This window comes from Mirounga leonina, unplaced genomic scaffold, assembly GCF_011800145.1.
Source record: "Mirounga leonina isolate KUSES-001 unplaced genomic scaffold, KU_Mleo_1.0 Mir_115, whole genome shotgun sequence".
NCBI lineage: Eukaryota > Metazoa > Chordata > Mammalia > Carnivora > Phocidae > Mirounga > Mirounga leonina.
Window position 1 is genome coordinate 61,302,623 of NW_023270268.1, and position 19,450 is coordinate 61,322,072.

At 38.9% G+C, this 19,450-nt stretch overlaps 1 protein-coding gene across 7 annotated transcripts in view; it reads right to left on the minus strand.

Moving 5' to 3' along the window:
- The window catches only part of MECOM (MDS1 and EVI1 complex locus), a 540,477-nt gene that overhangs the window by 197,701 nt on the left and 323,326 nt on the right, over nucleotides 1-19,450 (minus strand). The window lies entirely within an intron of this gene.

Consider the following 19,450-nt stretch of genomic DNA (forward strand, 5'->3'; position numbering starts at 1 on the left):
ATCAAAGGTTGATTTGGATGTTTAAAGATGTCACATAATAGAGTCATTTTTAAGATGAGTTAATATTTAACCCAGATTTATTAGCTATCCCTTTGGATATGATCTCACAATTGCAAATGTTTAATGAATTGTACCATAATTTAAAAATAACCCTTAAAGGTATATAAGAAGAAGTTACTTTGTAGAGTCCGTGAATGTATACAGAACACGTTTAAAAAAAAAAAACAAACAATATTCCTGAACTTACATGATTACCCAATATCTAAAATGAACCTCCTAATGACAGCCACATATACAAATTTTAAAAGTGGTATGTCTCAAATGCAAATGAAGAAATTCACTCTTGAAACTGTTGGGGGACTCAACAAACTTTAGTAATGCCAACATTTTATTTTTATATGAAATTATGCCATGAAAGTGGAATAAGGCAGTATCTCTAGATTCATAAATACTCTAAGCATCCTTTGAGAATGGCCAAAAGTCATTCTTTTGGTTTTCTGGCTGGATGATGTCAGTTATCACTCTGTATTTGGGGCCCCCTTCAATGGAGCACAGACTGTACTTGGATATGGTGGTGGTTTTCATGTTTCATCCTGATGAAAAATGTTCAGTTAGTAGAATGTATCAGAACAAACAAAACCATAACTTACGCTCCATGTTTTCATTTACTTCTGGTGCTTTTCTCACATTTTCAACAGTTGCCAGCTACCTTCCTACTACCACACCCCCCTCTGTGGCCTAGAATCCATCTATGCTGAATTCCACTTATTACAAGGAAATCCTTCTGTGTACTTTACCTAAATCCTGCATCCTTCAGTTGAAGCTCATTTCATATTATTCAAACTTCTGTGAACGGTAGTCCAATGTCATTCTCTTTATGAGAAAAACCCATTATTTAAAAATACTCAATAAATCACTCTTTATCCTTCATTTCCCCCACTTGAATAAGCCCAGCTCCCCAGGGTTTTCTCCACAATACTCAACTTCCAACTCACTATCAAGGCATAACTGAGGTCCTGGGAGAATTAGACATATATAATGACTAATTAGAACATTACATATAAGACTATAATAATTATTAATTTAAATACTAAATACCATTACCATAAAACTTGGCTCATACCTTCCTCCAAGTTCCTCAGGAAATTCTCAAATTTCTCCCCGACTACCTCAGCCTGCCTCAGACATGCTCAATCCTCTGTGCCAGTGACAGGGAGATCAGTTTATATTTAGAAGTGGGCAAATGTCTGGTATGGAACACATTAAAACTGGGGAAATCTGTTCCCTCGTAACCTAAGCCAAGATTGCAAAAACTAAAAGGCAGGTTAATTAATCCATTTGATATAGTCATCATCAGAGCATCTATAGTAAAAGTGGGCTGTATTTGAAGTCTTAAATGTACAAAACTTTCTGAATTTTTTTTTAAGCTGCGCTTACACATTGACCCTCACAGTAAGAGTTTGCTTTAGTTGTTTTGGGAGGAGATGTCTCTGCATGTTTCATATCAGGCATTAGATTCTGGATTTAAATTAGTGTCACCCTGAATACCAGGCATCCAATATGCAGATTTTGATCATGTGACTAACACCAGAGGGAGCCACATACTTCAGGCAAAAACTCAAGAGCTGATATTCATTTCAACAGATTCATATTTTCTAATTTATTGCTTATTTTTTGTGTATGGGGCTGAAACGTGATCCTGACACGGGACCGCAGATGCTTAAACAACTGATCTGGTTTTTTGCATTTTAAGGAGATTGAACTGATAGATGAGCAACATCTATTTACTGTGGAAGGATGAAATGCTGCTTCAGTTTCCCTTCTTGAAACTCCTGGTTAGAGTTTGTTGATTTCCCCTTATTTTTTGTTTTCTAAAGAAGAGGCCAGAATCCTACTGTGAGCTCTGTACTAATCCTAGAAGATGCAGGGAAGTCTCAGGGTATCTCCCAGATCCTGAAGGTCAGAAACAAACAAACATTAAGAAGGGCCCTAACGAAGCTCATAAGGGCCACAAGCTACATGAGGTTAGGGTACAGGGAGGGGAGGGGATTTCTCATGGGGCCTTCTCTACCCAGTGACCATTCTTGTCATCAGAGTTCCCCACATCAGTCTGGCACAAGCCTGAAGATCTGAATTTGGGTATTGCAGAATGTTTGCAGGCTCCCAGGGAGAGGAAAAAAGATCTGGATCAAATTATATTCAATTCAGAGGCATGTGGGTCAGTCTAATGATTTCCATTACTCCTGTGGACACCTTGGGTGGTGTAGCTCATTAAGGTTCAATCACAAAAATTAGGACTCAGAGGATGTCAGACCTGAGACAGACTATACATGGACCACCTAAGCTCAGCAAGGTGAAGTGACTTGGACAAGACCTCAGCACCAGGCCATCTTATAACCAACAGTAGATGTGACCACTAAACAGGCAGCTAATGTTTGGCTTCTAAATACTTACCCCAGGAGGAGTTAGCTAGAATGAATCAACCGAGTATTCAAAGATTCAGAGAGAAGAGTTGCCTGGCATGAGCAGTGTGTGCCAGTCTAAACCGCCATCAACATCCACCTGGCCTCCCAGAGTAGGCTCCCACCTCACTGCCCTGTCTCCATGCTTCCCCTGGAGTCCATTCTCCCTCCACACAGCAGGCGGCTCTAACCCTGGCCTTACTTCCCACTTATTCCAAACTCTTCGCCATGGCCTCCGAGGCCCCACCTCTCTGACCTCACCACTCTTCCCTCATTTATTCCCTCCCGCCTAGAGAGGCAGCTCACTCGTTCTTTGAAGAAGCAGCTGTTCCTTCTTTGGCCCCTGTGCCCTTCCTGTTCTTCCCTGAGCCTGGAAGTCTCTTCCGACATCTCTCCCATGCCTCACTCTGTCATTGCCTCCATGTCTCCTCTCAAATGTCTGCTCTGAAAGAGGCTATACCTGTCCCCTGTCTTGAATATCAGCCCTCTGCGTGATACCCTTCCCCCTTTACTCTCCAGCTTCATTTCTTCCCCATCTTCATTTCTGTTTATAGCATTTATCCTCACCAAGCATTTTATGTTGACTCATTTCTGTGTTCACTATCTTCTTTCCCACATTTCTGTGTTTCACTGTCTTCTTCTTTCTCTGTCCTCCAGGAGGACATGGAGTTTATCTAAACTCCAGAACAGAGCATGGAACAGACGAGGTACTCAGTTTATATTTGTCAAATCAGTGAATCGACCCTCTTGGCCCCAGCTAACAGGTGAGAGTCATTGAAGTAAGCCTATGGCAGTCCTCAGGTGGAGACCTCACCCTGAGGGGCTGAGGACTACTTGCATTTCCTACCATTTTACTTAGTTACTGAACCTTCTTTCTTCCCAACCACAGACAATTATGTCTCCTAGAAACTCATTACTGAATCTGGGCATCTATGCAGACGGTCCCTGACTTACAATGGTTCAACCTACAATTTTTAGACTTTACAATGGTGCAAAAGCAATACACATCCAGTAGAAACCACACTTCTAGTTTTGAATTTTGATCTTTTCCCGAGCTAGCAATATGTGGTACAATGCTCTCTTGTGATTCTGGGTGGTGGCAGCAAGTCACAGCTCCCAGTCAATCATGTGATCGTGAGGATAAATAACCAATACACTTAGAACCATTCTGTTTTTCACTTTCGGGACAGTAATCAATGAATTACATGAGATATTCAACACTTTATTATAAAAGAGGTTTTGTGTTCGATAATTATGCCCAACTGTAGGCTGATGTAAGTGTTCTGAGTACATTTAAGGTAAGCTACGCTAGGCTGTGATGTTCAGTAGGTTAGGTGTATTAAATGCATTTTCAACTTATAATATACTCAACTGCCAATGGGCTTATCAGGACATAAACCTATCATAAGTCAAGGAAGATTTATCTTTTATTAGTTTATCATTAACTGTTATCATTAACTATTTCTTGGGTTTTTGTTTGTTTGGTTAGTGATTTTTTCCCCCTTTTAACCCTCCACAATCTTGTTTTCCTGTATTGTGGGATATTACTATGCTTACCTTATCTACTTCTCTATTCAAAGGTTATGTTAAGTTCTGTATTTAAAGATATTTTGAGAGAAAAGAATGCTTTTAGACAAACAGCTTCCGGGAGAGTTTGCAGTTTCTACAGGGAGGTGTTTCCTGGGCAAACACAGCCAAAGACAGAAAAAAATATTGCTTGTAATTAAGGTATTGATCACGTGGAAGGGAGCTGTTGTGAGGTCACTGACAAAGCAAAAACATTAGTCAAGACATGGCCTGAGAGGGGCAGTAGCAATAGCCTTGAGGAGACCAAGCACCCATGGAGTGGGTCAGCAGGCAGGTATGTAGTTTGTTCTGTAGCTGTCTTCTCTAGTCACCTGGGACAGAAGGCACTAGAAAAACAGAAAGAAGACAAGCAAGAGCTTGACAGTCTGGGGCCCCAGCTCCAGCTGGACCCAATGAAGAATCTCAAAATCTGAAGAAATTCAGTCAATCATTGACTCACAGGAGAATCACATCCTCTTGCCCCATTCCTTCTTCCAGAATTTCCTATATGTTCTAACTTTGCCCAAATAGAGCTTGAGCTGTTTGGACAGGGCTCTCAGCAGTCTGAGCTTACATTTCTACTCATGCCTATGCCTGTTCCTCTCACCATATCATCTTGGATCCTGATTGACAAACATCCTCTTTCCTCTCTACCTGGCTCTGAAAAGTGCTTTTCCAGTTTCTTCTTCCTGCTCTAGGAGGTGATCATTTTAATAGCTTAGTTATTTTTTTTAATTTAAAAAATGTTTCCTATCTCAACCCCAGATAAAATGTGCATATTATAATTGAGATTGGTAACTTTCAAACCGTGTTCCTGTGATTCCTTATAGACCCTCAGAGAAAAGATGGGCAAGGCATTTGGTTTCAATATTCCTTCTCATTTTTACTGTAGTAACTTAGCTCACTTTTATCTATTTTATATATTGGGCTTCTGAGTAAGCTATTGTTTAAAGAAATATTTTTTACTATTTTTATCTAAAAGGGTTTAAAAAAACTTTCAAATTGCAATCACACATGACTCAAAAGATTTGCCACCACCTGGTGGCAGCATACCCAAATTTCCAATACCTACATTTTTAATAGAAGGATTACACTGAATCTGCTATCCTAGAATTATAAAGAGGTATCAGAAATGTCTCAGAGGATTAAATGTAATTATAAAAAATGCATTAAAAAGTATACTGTCACTTTCAAAATGCAGTGTGATAGTATTTGAAAGTCAAAGTTCCATAAAATAATTACTTTGTTGTATGGATCTCATATAACCCTCTGCGTGATACCCTCCCCCCTTTACTCTCCAGTAATACCACTTACAGAAAATATTTTTATTATTTAAAATCTTAAAACCAACATTGCAGTAAAGCAAAAATAAACTAGCAGAATTCTCAGTTTTACTGTTTGAACATCATTATTATTTACCTTCAAATACATAGGGAAAAGTTTTATTTCTTTTTCTCAGAATCACTATGAATACTCAGTTCCTGGGTAAATTCTACCCAGGACATTCCCTGTGTTACTCTCCATCTCCACCCAAATAAAACAAAGCAAAAAAGCAAAAACACCTTTCACAGACCTTTATAAATGACTGCACAAAGAGAATAGAAAACAAGTACAACTCCAACCACAAGCACATTCATGGAGGAGTGGAGGAAGAAAATGAGATTTTTCCTTTTCGGGCCTTTCAGCTCTCACATAACAGTAATATATTGTTTTTGTCCACTCCAGCCATGCTAACCTTGCTCTGGCCTGATTCGACAATACTCTGGTTCAGGTAAAATGCCCTTAGCACTCAGGAATAGGTTTCCCGTAAGTGAAGCACCTGGATAGTGAAGGGGAAAATGAAACCTGAGCCCTGCCATCCTCAGTTGCTTCTCTGTCCAGACCCACATCACCCCCCTCTCCAGTGGTATGTACCCCCTTTGCCTCTCTTCTCTGGCTATATGTCCTGAAAAGTCATTCTCCCCTTGTGCATAGTGATGGTCTCAGGTGAAGTTGGCAGACAGGACGTGAAAAAATCAACAGAACTGGCTGGGGGTGTCTTGTAACACTCCTCGATCTGTGGAGAACGGAGGGAGTGGGAGTAGGCATGAACATGCCAAAGAATATTTTTGGTAGCAGGCTGGAGGACACAGAAGGAAAGTTCATTTCTCACTGTCCCTCCACAGCTGCAGTAACTTGCTCCTTAAGAAGCCACAGTTACTTTGTATCAGACATGGATTTGTCAGTAAGATGGCATCCATACAAGTTCTTTGTAGACCATCGGTGGGGCACATGACATTCTGAGCAAATAGCAATTAGCTGGATTGGCAGAGTTTGCAACTGAAATCCACGTCTGATTCTTTTAAAACTCCTCCTGGCATTGTTTACCAACTTTTCCTAGAGTCAGTTTCAAGGAGCAAAAAATGACTTGATTCACAAACAATTAATGAAATAAAAGTCATAAAAGAGTGAGGAAAAGCAACTAACAAGAATCCATTTAGCACTTTTGAAACTTCAGGGTGTTTTCCTGACATGAACATGAGAACTGACCTATGGTACTTCTCATATTTACAACACATGGAGCAAAACTGATTTTAATCCTTTAGAGTATGTGTCATCATTAATTCTTTCAACATACTAAAAGCATGTCATAGCAAATACTGGACGGTCCAGGGATCTAAACTGTTGCTGAAAACAAAACTCCTTGATGATCATCACTTGGCAACCACTGGATGTTACACTGTCATTCCCTCTTGGGGGTCTGTGTCACAGCATCATCTGTATAAAACCTAACACTGCCAGCTATGCTCTCTCAACAATCTGGAGCAATATTTAAATTTTCTTTAGTTACGCACTTACACTGCATATGTACCAAACCAGTTGCATAACATTTCGTATGTTTATCTAACATCTTCAGAAATAGAAAGTTTCAACAAAGAATTCAAACAAGCCAAAAACGCTGAAGTACTGTCGGAGTTGCCCAGTGAGAAAACAAGTATACTAGTCCGCGCTAATGAGTCTTCCTGCTTCGGTTATTACATAACAGGCTACATTATGACTCTCTGCCTTTGCTCCCGGGCCATTAGTGCCTATCTTGAGATCACTTTTGATATTCCTTAGGTAAAGGAACACCAAACCGTAGTCATTTATCTGACAAAAGCCCTTGTGTTTTTCTTATTCTATCAATCATTAAACTAGTAATGTCTTTTTATGTTATTGCTTTGACATTCATTAACACTCACGTCAGAGGAAATCTTTGCAATTAAAAATCCTATTGACTATCTAAAGTTGTTTTGCCTTGGTTTGTAACCACCGATTTTTTTTTTTTAATGGCAGCAATAGCACTAAGATGGGTCGGGAACTGACCCCACAGTTCAACTTTGAGGTGTCTCTTTCATGACTCAAATGCTGTTGATACCCATACTCAAAAAAAAAAAAAAATCAGCTTTTGATACCTCAGTGTTAACTTCTATGGCAAGTCTGACTGACTTGCTTACCAAGGACAGAATACCTCAGAAAAATAAAGTCAGACAGCGACTCAGCTGCTGTGTTGTCACAGGAATTCTTCCCTGAGGAGAGTTTCAGTTTAAAATGTGAAAGACTTACTATCATCTCTAATGCTTGAAATAAATTTTTCAGAAGTTTTTTATGATTTGAAACCACAAAGAGAAACAGAGTAAGATGAGTGTCTAATATGACAAAGTGAGAACTTTGAATATCATAAGGTAACACATTCACTTCTAAACCACTCCTTTTGTGGGAACATCACCCATAAAAACTTATTGTACATCATCTACAGCCATATTATCATCCAGCATTGAGAGAAATAAAACTGAACAAACACTTTTCTTTTTAGTATTGAGCAATTTAGAGGGTGGGAGAAGAACAAGTTTCCTGCTTGGAAAAAATCCCTGGGTTATAAAAACGTCTTTTATTTAAGGAGTGGACTAACCTCATTGTATCTGTATTTATATGCCACCACTGTACAAAAAGTACAATGGGATGGAAGAAGATAGCACTTCCAAGCACTTCCTAAATATACATCATTTTAAATGTTATCAATATGAAAATCAATAATAAAATGTTCCTCTCGTTATGTCTCATTGTATCATTCTAGTATTTGATTTAATTATGATAGTGTTTAATTAAAATCAAAGATTGAATTTGGCCCTAGGGTACTGTGATGATTTAAAGATATTTAGTACAGAATATTTCACCTAGATTCCACCTCTCTTCTAAGAATCAAATTCAGTCAGAAGTCAAAACAAGAAGACCTGGGGCATGGGATTGTCTGAATTTATTCATTCAACAAACACTCAGTGAAGACACCACCTTAGAGACATCACAGCCTTGCTGAGAAGGAAACACTACACTTCCTTGTACACACAGGGAAGTGATTTTACCTGTAGGATAAGCAAATCCTTGGTTTCAGGAAGTGAACTGTAATGAGCTTTCAATGTCCTTTGGGCCCTGACTCGACATTGTTCATTTTCAGTAAATGAAAGCAATACAAGCTTTGCAAAGGGATTTTAAACTATTACAAGGGAAACTTAGAAACGAATCCAAATGCCACCATAGATGTTAAGATTCCAGGAACTACTCATCTTGTGGAGATCTTGAACTGAAGTCAGTGCAGGCTTCATGAATATTTAAGAATCAAACACTCAAAGACAGTTGAAGGGAATCGCTGTTGGCTGATTTTTAATAAATAGATCTGTTTTATGATTCCTAGGGCTCCACAGAAATTGCCTCAGAGACACTTTCCACCTATAACCATTACTCAAGGCTTGGGACCCAAGACACCACACTTGGGAGGGCTGTTTATTGCAGACAGATGGGTAATGGTTCAGAAAGCAGCTCTCCCAGTGTGCAGACAGACTATAAACCTGCACCCAAATTGAGGCAAAGAGGTGGGGCCGTGGCTCCCCACCCAGCACACACCCACACTGGGGCTTCTCATGAGTTCTCTCCCCACCCAGGCTGTGGTTGCTTTCCCTTCCTCATCTCATTCCACCCGGACTGAAATGTTCTTGAGATAAAATTAAGTGAAGAACTAGGCGTGGAGTATAAGATTAGGTCTCCGGGCGCCTGGGTGGCTCAGTTGGTTAAGCGACTGCCTTCGGCTCGGGTCATGATCCTGGAGTCCCGGGATCGAGTTCCCCATCGGGCTCCCTGCTCGGCAGGGAGTCTGCTTTGCCCTCCGACCCTCCCCCCTCTCATGTGTTCTCTCTCATTAAAAAAAAAAAAGATTAGGTCTCCAGACTTGGGTTATGTGACCATGGTGCCATTTACGAGCTGCATGACCTTAGGCAAATCCTTTAAGGTCTTTCGAGGTAAAGTTCACTCCAGTCAGCCCAGAGCTCATCTCAAAGTCCTCATGAGCCAGGAATCTCATCCACAGAAGCTCTTCTCTGCAGAACTTGCTGAATTAATGCCCCCATTTCAAATATACCAGCATACTGCTCAGCCACTATGGGAGTTCTGACTACCATATTTTCATTCAAATTGTGAATTCATTAACATAGTGATATATTCTTTTGTATCTTGAGTCCTGATGCTAATGTATTTGGTTTCCCACTCCCTAACCACCCCAAAAGTCATATGAAAAAAATAAATAACTCACATAATTTTTTATTAAATATGGGCTAGAGAAAGCTGTCATATGAAAATGGATGTGTATTTCAAATGTCACAAAACTGTTGACTCTTGAGTCCTTCCACATCATTTCACCCTTCTTTCCACTCTACTCCCCCATATGGCCAACAGAGCTGTGAGTCCCTTAAAGAAGTCTTGCAAAGATTAAGAGATCCATTGTCCTGGCTTTGCTTAAGATGAATGCACTCTGACAATAACTTTCAGCATTTTCACGGAGTGCTTCAGATTCATGTCTCCATAAGATCCTTATCTCTTGACCCTAAGCCTCTTGCCATGAAGTCATAACCTTCATTCAAGAGAAGTCCAGTCCACTATCATAACTACAGATTTGACTCTGTCGATAAAGAAAAACAAACCACTAAACATTGAGTTTTTGCTCTCATAGGAAGAAGTGATTATCATCTGTATCAAATAATCAAACTACAGGCCAAGTTAGAAGAAGCCTTAGAATCTTAGAATGAGGAGCTCTTAGATGATACCTTCTTATAAATCACTCAAATAAAAAAATTACTTATAAGACAAATGGTCTTGCAGCATGTTTAAATATCTACAGTTATGCCATCTTGTGACTTTTTGAGCTAGCCCAGTTTCTAATATGTTCTCTGCACCCTTCAAATTTTAGATTCACAGTTTTAATTAATTCTATAACCACTTGTTGCAATAATGAATATATCTACACATGCTATTATATGACAGCCTTTTAAATATTTGAAGCTAGTGCTCATGTTCTAGGCCTTCGTTTCTTAAAATATACCTAGGTTCTTCAACTCATTGACACGTCCTTCTCACTTTTTGCTATCTTTTTGTCCTTTCCTTGGAAGCTCTCCAATCCATGAATACCTCTCTTAAAACAGTACCAAAGCGAGGACAATAACCCAAACAGGCTCTAACCAGAGGAGAGTACAACAGAACTATTACCCCCATTAAATCAGGTCACTGTACTTCTATAGTGGAGCCTGGGGTTCTATTAGTTTTTATAGCCACTCCAACACCTTGTTGGGTTGTATTATGATTTGACGAGGTCTCCCTCAATAAGTAGCCCCAAACTAAGACATGAATTTTTACTTGGGTTTCTTGTGCTGTCACTAGTTAATGAATTAACCTGCAGCAATCTTTCTTAACTCCATTTCTTGGATTGTTCTGTGGGTTCAATATTCAAACCTTGACCATGGCCCTTGTGTAATACACTGCCATGTCGGTTAATGTGGAATTAATTAAACATCAGTATGATTCTGTTAGATAATAACACATCTCATCATTCTACACAGTGTTGCGATTATTCTCTGAAACTGAAACAGCTGCCCAAGGTGAGTGTCTGACTAGATTACATCCAACCTGAACAGAATTTTTGCCTCCAATCAAAACATTTTCCTCTCCCTCTTAAAGTTGACAAAGTGATTACAGGAGTACAGAGTTTTGAGTAGAAGAAAAATGATGATTCGTATCACATGCAGCAAGATGCCACCCAATCCACCCTAGGGAAATCTGGGAGAAAATATGTCTTTTATTTTTTCTATCATAATACAGAAAATAAGCACTAGCAGTGTTGATAGCCTATGGCTTTTCACTTAGAATCAACAACAGTGGCACATCCTATGATTTTACTTTTTCAGCACCATCCCCAAACAAAGCAATGAAATGTAAGATGATGTGAATGAGACCCTGAAACTTAAGGAGGCAGAATAATGGCTTGCAGGTGTGAACATTATTCATATTTTAAACAAAATTAAATTCTTGCCCATTACTCTAGGAAAGCCAATAAAATATAATCACCAAGAGGTAAGATGCCTCTAATATTTAAAAGATACGCTAATTTTGATGACAGTTTTCACTCATGTTAATCAAATAGAGTCTATGTACAGAATTTACATTGTTAAGACTAAAATCAAGGTGAAACTTACAAGCTAATCCTTCATTTGTAGCCTAACTAGTCTGTGAAATTTATAAAGCCCAAACCCAGGATCCTTTTATGTCACTTTCCTTCAAATATAAATCATAGGATGGGAGCAACACAAAGGAGAGTGGGCTTAGAACCCACATCAGTGCAGCCTATTTAAATAGCCAATGTTTAGAAGAATGTGATTATTCTGGAAGATGGTAGACAGGGGTTTTTTAGTGGATACAGGGCTTTCTAGATGTCAGGGACGCCTGTGAACTGTTCTCTCTCAGATGCGGCATATGGAGGTAGTCATACTACTTGGCCTTTTTAAACATGATCAGGGCTGGGCATGTACTAGACACACAGGTAATACCTGCTGGACCTGAACTTGTAGAAACTACATCTGTGACTTCAAGGCAGGTAAGAGAAAAGAGAGAAAGAAATCCATGCACCAAGCCCTGTTTGAAATGTGGCATGAGTTAGATAACAGAGGAGAATCAGTCGAGTCCCCATGCTGCCCACTGATGCTCAAGGTGGAATAGTGTAGCCCAGGACGCCTGGTAGCTACTCCTACTGCTGGGGAATGATGGCATTTGTCTCACATGCCCTATCCTGTTTGCTTGAACCTTTTCTTTTGGCATTTTTGTTAAACCGAAGGAAGAAGAAATCTGGCGAATTCATATAATTAGCATGCTATGGGTACTTCGTAAATATTTATTGAAAGAATAAATAAATATTTTTGGAAAATGGAAAGCTGTCAAAGAATACGAAATTTTAAAATGTAATATTTTAGAAACAACCAAGATTCTGCTGAACTGGCCCCAAAGCCTTTATTTAATTTTATTTTTTTTAGACAGAACCAGAACCTGAACACAATGAAGGGGTCTCTTTCAGATTATTTTCACATCTTTAATATTTTGTATTTGAAGAGAAGTGGCACAAATTCAAATACTCTTATATATCTTAGACCTTTTTAAGAACATGATCACCTAAAAAAGTCACTTGAAAAACAATACTATTTGACTAATTCGTGTCACCAATCAGCTTGATAAACACCTTGCTCTGATGAGGATAAGGATTGTGGGGGAGGAAAAGGTTTAATAGAAAGCTGAATCCAATGTATGTATAACAGCAGACTTATAAGTATTGGTAAAGGAGGTCTTTGGATTTCCAGTCAAAAGACTGGGGAAAAAAAAAATCTATCTTCCACACACTCAACAAGTTCCAAGTCAATAATCTGTAGTGTCATCCAAAGTCTAGCTGCCCCCCCTGCCCACTTCCCACAGGACAAGAAGGTTCCTTGCCATTCCCTCCTCTTCATACAAGGACACACACTGACCGTGTCTTCAGAAAATTGCATTCATGGAATTATGTGGCTAAACTGACTAAACCTTTTTTTCCCGCTGCTATTCACTCACTTGTTCAACGTACATTTATGCATGCTCTCTGTGCCTGGCCCCGAGAACCCTGAAACGCTAGCGGTGGAAGACACATTACAGGTCTTTCATACCAGGTATTGCCATCTCCGGGGCCGTAGTGCTGGTGCAGGGAGCATCACAATGGGAAGAGTCCGATGTAAGATAATACAGAGTGGTGAGGTCTGGGTGAAACTGAAAACACGGGGCCCTCTTAAGACATTCAAACCCAATTTCTTTTTTTCTCTTCTGAACATCTGCCAGAAGCAGCCCACAAGCTGGGAGTATGCGATCCTGATTTCATCTAACCTCTTTGTCTTTTTCAAATAATCAAAGAGTCATCTACTATTTCTAATATCACAAATCCAATGAATTGGAAGCTTTATGTTCCTCAGTCTCCTCCATTTTACTTCACTGTCCCAGCTCATTATATGAGGTGGTTTATTGGTTTAATTTGTTTTTTGGTTCTACTTCTCTCTCCTATTTGCTGTACTGACTGCATGCCAAATGAACAGTCCCTTCTTATGAAGAAAAGGATGGGTTTCTGGACAATGAGATCACACACTGCCAACTACCCAGGGAGAGACATCAGGACTCTGGAGAACGGCTGCATGAAAAGTAGATGCTTTTAAAAATATGAATATTAAGCCCAAGGGACTAGAAAGCAAAGTAACTAGAGGTTACTTTCATGTTTGCTCAATGGAAGCAATTTCATCACCTTTTATACGTGAGAGATCAGTTTCGGAGAAATTTTCCAGTCCTCCCACCCTGCCAGTGAATCAATTGAATCAAATAAACAGCATAATATTTGGCTCAGCAAATATTTGTCATGGTCAATCCAGTTGTGTATTTAGTGACAGCCTTGATGTTTTAAAAGAATTTTCTGTGTTACGCTATTTCCACACATCTCCATACATCACCTGTTCAGTTGGGGGTTTAATATAAAAAAATTAATTTTAGTGTTGACTTACTTTGTCTTTTGTTCCCAAAAGAACAAGACAGCCAATCAACACACCTAAAAAAATTACGTATCCTCAGCTTCTGTTTCCCAACCATATTCTTCTGGACGGAGCCAACTGACAGGTATCAAAATACATGAAAAGTAAATTGAATATAAATGATCTAATGTGAATTAATGGTGATGAAAGCCGACAGGCTACTCCGAAGTCAAAGTACTTTCCTTATACTTTAAATATAAGCGTTACTGGGCTACACAGAAGACAAAGAGCAGGACACCTGAAGCAACCACTGTCTAGAATATTTCACATTCTTACTCAATCCCCTCAATATTCAGGTAACCCCGAAAACATTTTCTTACCACGATGTAAAATATAATTAAGAAAGTCCTTAGTTATTTGGCTGATTACAAACATAATTTTTGTGTCCTTTTTTCCTGCTCCTGTCTCTTATTTTCTTCTATCTTGGCTCTTAAAATGTTCTCTTAGTTAATTTTTGTTAACAGCTCTCTCTCTTCCCAGCCAAAGTCTCTCCTGAAGCTATACCTAGTCCTTCCTATGTGTCAGGCATTTCTGCTAGGGTTCCTGGTACACAGTTGGTGCTCAATAAGCACTAATTACAGTAAGATCCTATGGTGGGGGGAGGGGTTTAAGATTTCTTTATTCTGTCACCGGTAAGTTTGCATTACTGTGAAAGGAAAGACATTTCTAATCAGAATGAATGAGGTTAGATACAATAGGTACCTATAGGACTCAATAAATATTAATAGAATTAGTAAAGGCTCTTTTGAAAATTAAACCCCCCGAAAACCACATTTTATACGTTTTATTTATTGTGGTAGTTACAGTGCGTTCTAAGAAGGAGCTACTTAATTCATAGTATAATCATCTTCAGTGCCGTTAATTAATTCCAGATTTTATTACATTACTTGAGCTCACTTAATGCTTTAATCTCGTGATATAAGGAGGTGGAAAAGGTAGGTGCAACAAGTCATCTCGAAAGCCAAGGGGAATTATAACTTGCATCTCAATTACAAGGCAAGGACTAATAAATGATTACCTGATTGTGAGGGCTGGAAAAACAAATCACAATACAAGAAAACCCAAAGCACTTCAGAACAAGGGGTCTGAGACCAGATATCTGAGTTCCACGGTGGAGGGGGTGGGGGGAGGAGAAAGAAAGAAACAAAGCATGGAGGATGGCAGGCAGAGGGTGCCTGCCAGGAACTGGGGCTTCCAGGCTAATGGTAAACTTATGCAAGAAATAAACCTGTCTCACAATGGACACAGTGACTGTCAGCGCCAAGGCCCGGCCCACTGGAAATCAGAGTTGCTGAAATATATGATTAGTGTACTGTTCCATGCTCACTTTCATGCCACACCTTTCGGTGGAGGTCATCTTTTGAGTCATTAAATAATCTTAGAGTGATATGTACACAGAAGATTTGTTCCTTATCTTTTCCATGTCACACCTGGTGCTTTCCATGGGCTCTTTGTTCTTCTTTTAACAAAGTGTGTAAAGGTTGTGTTTTTTTTTTTCTTTTTTCCTTCCCAGTGACTGACTTTAACTCAGCATTTTAACCCTATAACAACCATGATTATTGGAGGATGAATCTCTACCTAGACACATTTGTTGTTAACAAAGATAATGTAGAAAAATGTATTTTGGTTTCAAACAATATACTCCAGTTCAGTTCAGAACAAGATTTTTCTTTGCAAATATATCTAGTTAAATTGCTACTCCTCATTCCTTCCAAGCAACTATATTAATTCAATATTCCTTGGTAACTTAATTCTGATTTAAAGTTTTTATGCCACTCATGCACAACTATTTTAAGTGAAACATTATCAAGATAAAGAGATTCATGTTATCATCTGCCTTCGTATAATTATAGTAGAATATGATATAATAAGTACAATAGATTTTTATATTTTAATATGTACCACAGGTACAGATTAATAAAATATATTCAATCTCCTCAAAATTGAACATCTCAAGCCTGTGTGACAGACAAGACAAATTTCACAGATGAAAAATGAAATATCCCAAGAAATTAGATGACTTATCCAAAATGGAAATAAGAAGTAGCAGAACCCAGAAAAGAACTAGTCTTCTGGATTCTTGCCCTTCTTCAAACACTTCGGAGACACTTCACTGTCCTGGCTTCCCTCCTCTTGTTTAATCTATACACGTCCATCTTCCTTAAGGATTTCTCCTACTTTTCCAGCCCCCAAGGTGGGCAAGACCTAGGGCTCGGTCCTTTGCCACCTCCTATTCCTCCTCCTCTGGAGGGTCCTATATACTACGGAAGCTTTAAATAGCATGTGTAAACTGATGACTCCCAAACTCCCATCTCCAATCCTCTCTTCAATGCAGATTTATATATCCAACTGCTGCTTGATAGCATCTCTTTAGGGTTCACACCCGGCTTACCAAGTATAAAACAAAATTTCTGATTTATCCTCCCCAAACTGGTTTCTCTCCCAGTATTCTATTTCATGGGACGTATCTCCATTGGACAAACAATACTTTAGTTTCCCTCCCCCTCCTTTACCCTTAACATCTTATCCATAATTCTTAGCTTTTCTTTCTCCCTCACAAATAAATCCTACATCCCTCTTCTCTCCAATCTTCTCTCTAGTCCCAGCCTGATCATCACTTCCCTAGAATATGCTACAGTCTCACTCCTAATCCTGTCACATCCAATCTATTCTCCACAAAGCCAAATTAATTTTTTAAAGTCAGAATCATGTCGATACATCCTTACTTAAGACTGTATAAGTCTTCCCATTAAAATGTTTTAAATGTTTAACAATTAATAGGTACAACATTCAAATATTTCTAAATAAATAAAGAGCATAAAAAAATAAACAATGTAAAGCCCCTCTGCCTTGTCTCCCACCTCGTCCCCTCCCATGCCCATAGATAACCATTGCTCCTAGGTTCTTATGTTCTCATGCCTTTTAATAAGGCAGTTTTAATAAGATGCAAACATGTTGCTCTGGCTACTGAGCCCAACCAGAGCCGACCCTGCTACTTCTCCATTCTCACTCCATGCTCCTCCTCCCCTCACTGTGCTCTACTCTCTGACCTTCTTTGGTCTCATGAATTAACCGAATTCTTTCCTGCCTCATTTACCCATACTATTTGCCTTAGCTAGACCACTCTTCCCCTTTCTTCTATACTCGCCCCACCTCTCCTTAAATGTCATTTCTTGGCGAGTTAGATCCTCTGTTGCTTATTTAGCAAACTGATCACAAGTTATAAGCATATGTCAATGTATTTGCTCATTCCCCGACTCTCTCTTTTCACTAGCTGATCAGCTCCAAAGGAGCAAGCACTGGGTCTATGTATTTTAGCTTTCTGCAGCTGTGACACCTAGTCACTTAGAAGACGGGCTCCACCTCAGAGACTCAATGAATATTAAATGAAGTGAATTAATTAATCCTTTCTATCTGTGTCAACACTGAGACTTGAATTAGACATTTCCTGAATATTTGCATTTATAGATGCTGTGAAACACACACAAATTGAGATATAAAAGGAACTCTTCGCTCTTCCAAAAAAGTGAAGAGGTAGAATTTTTTTTTAAATTCTACATGTTGAAGAATGCCACGGTTTTGTACACAAAGGCTGCTCCAGCCACAACAAATATTAGATCTATTCTTCAAAACTAAAGGACACATAAGAACTACATATTTTCACATGACATCTTACAACAATCTATTCATAAATCTAAAGCTACCACACAGAATTTCATGCATTGTAACTAAAGGTCTTTGTCATTTGTTGCTTAAGAATTTTCTTTCACTTATATTCTTGCACATGCTATTCCTTTCTTAATCTAAATAAAGACATCAAATCAGTAAAATTTTTAGGAAAAAACACTTTTAAGAGTGAGTAAAGTGTTTATTTCTTCTTTCCTTTTAAAAAAGGGAGGTGCCTAATGCTTTGTCCTGAATGGGCTTGTTATGACCAACTTTGTGAATTCTCTCCCCATAAAAGACATGTCTTCCTTCTCATCCTGAGTGTGGCTGTACATCGAAAGACACTCCAGACATTTCCCTTTCAGATCTCAAAAGGAAGTATTAATCAAACAAAAGATGGGAAATTATGACATTCAGCTACTAAGGTTTAACTCAAGTGGCCAAGTTTTAGTTGATCACAGGGTACAGGTGACTATCCATCAAACAACCCATCATAACACACATTAAAACGTCTGGGTTAATCAGGACAGAAGCCAAGAATAATATTTTTTGCTGACACTCAATGAAGACTACCAAAGGAATTCCCCTAAAACTGTACTCTACAAACATGCAAGACTTAAAACAAAAAATAATAATAATATAAAAGGAATTCTTCCTAACTGTATCTTAAGCAAGGCAGCACACATTCTTTTGATGAAACGATAAATGGCCTGGATGACATATACAAGTTTAAATTAAAAAACGTTAAAGCAATCTTGAAAATCAACATAAAAATATGTATGCATGTATATTTTTAACTCTTGCAAAAATATCAGAAAATTTGATAAAACATTCAAAATATATTAAATAATATTCACAATGAGGCATAAACTATTGATATAATCATACTCTCATTTCTTTTCCAGCTTTATCTATCAAGAATTAACTTCATCCAGGGGCGCCTAGGTGGCTCGGTCATTAAGCATCTGCCTTCAGCTCAGGTCATGATCCCAGGGTCCTGGGATCAAGCCCCATGTCAGGCTCCCTGCTCTGCGGGAAGCCTGCTTCTCTCTCTCCCACTCCCCCTGCTTGTGTTCCCTCTCTCGCTGTCTCTCTCTGTCAAATAAATAAATAAAATCTTAAAAAAAAAAAAAAAAGAATTAACTTCATCTGGAAATCAGTGACAGTTACATATATAAAGGAACAGAAAGCTGTAAGATACAGAGTGAAAAAGAAATATATGCTTTATTATTAGGACTCTTAGGGCTTTTCGTTACAAATACCAGAACTGATCCCGTTTGGATATGTGCCTCAAATCTTGTCCTAGACACAAATAGCCTCTGATACCACAATCTGGGGTCGCTGCCTTGAATTTGTGTTGGATCATCACAATGCAAAGAATGAAGCACCAACCTGAGAGTCTGTAACTTGAGTCTTGCTTCCTATACTGCCAGCACATGACTTGTATTAGGACCAAGTCATTTAGCTGCCCTGAGCCTCAGTTTCCTCACCCGCAAAGTGAGGGTGTGAACTTGAGGATCTCTATAGCTCCGTCATACTATGTGATGTCATGAAGAGCCATAGAAGCAGCCATTATGATCACCATAAGGCAAAACCAAACACTCCAGAACACTACACATCAGGGGCTGGAGAAGAGGCCTTTCCAAACAAGGAACAGTCAAGGGCCTCAGACCCCTTTTCCTTTTTACATTCCTTAAAAAACTAACAATACCTCTGTAACTTCTGTAACTATTAAAAATAACCAAACCACTCTCAAGTTTCACTTGAGCAATTTTGCAATTAATTTCTCAGTAACATAGATCTTTATGAGATTAAAGACATTGATGCCTG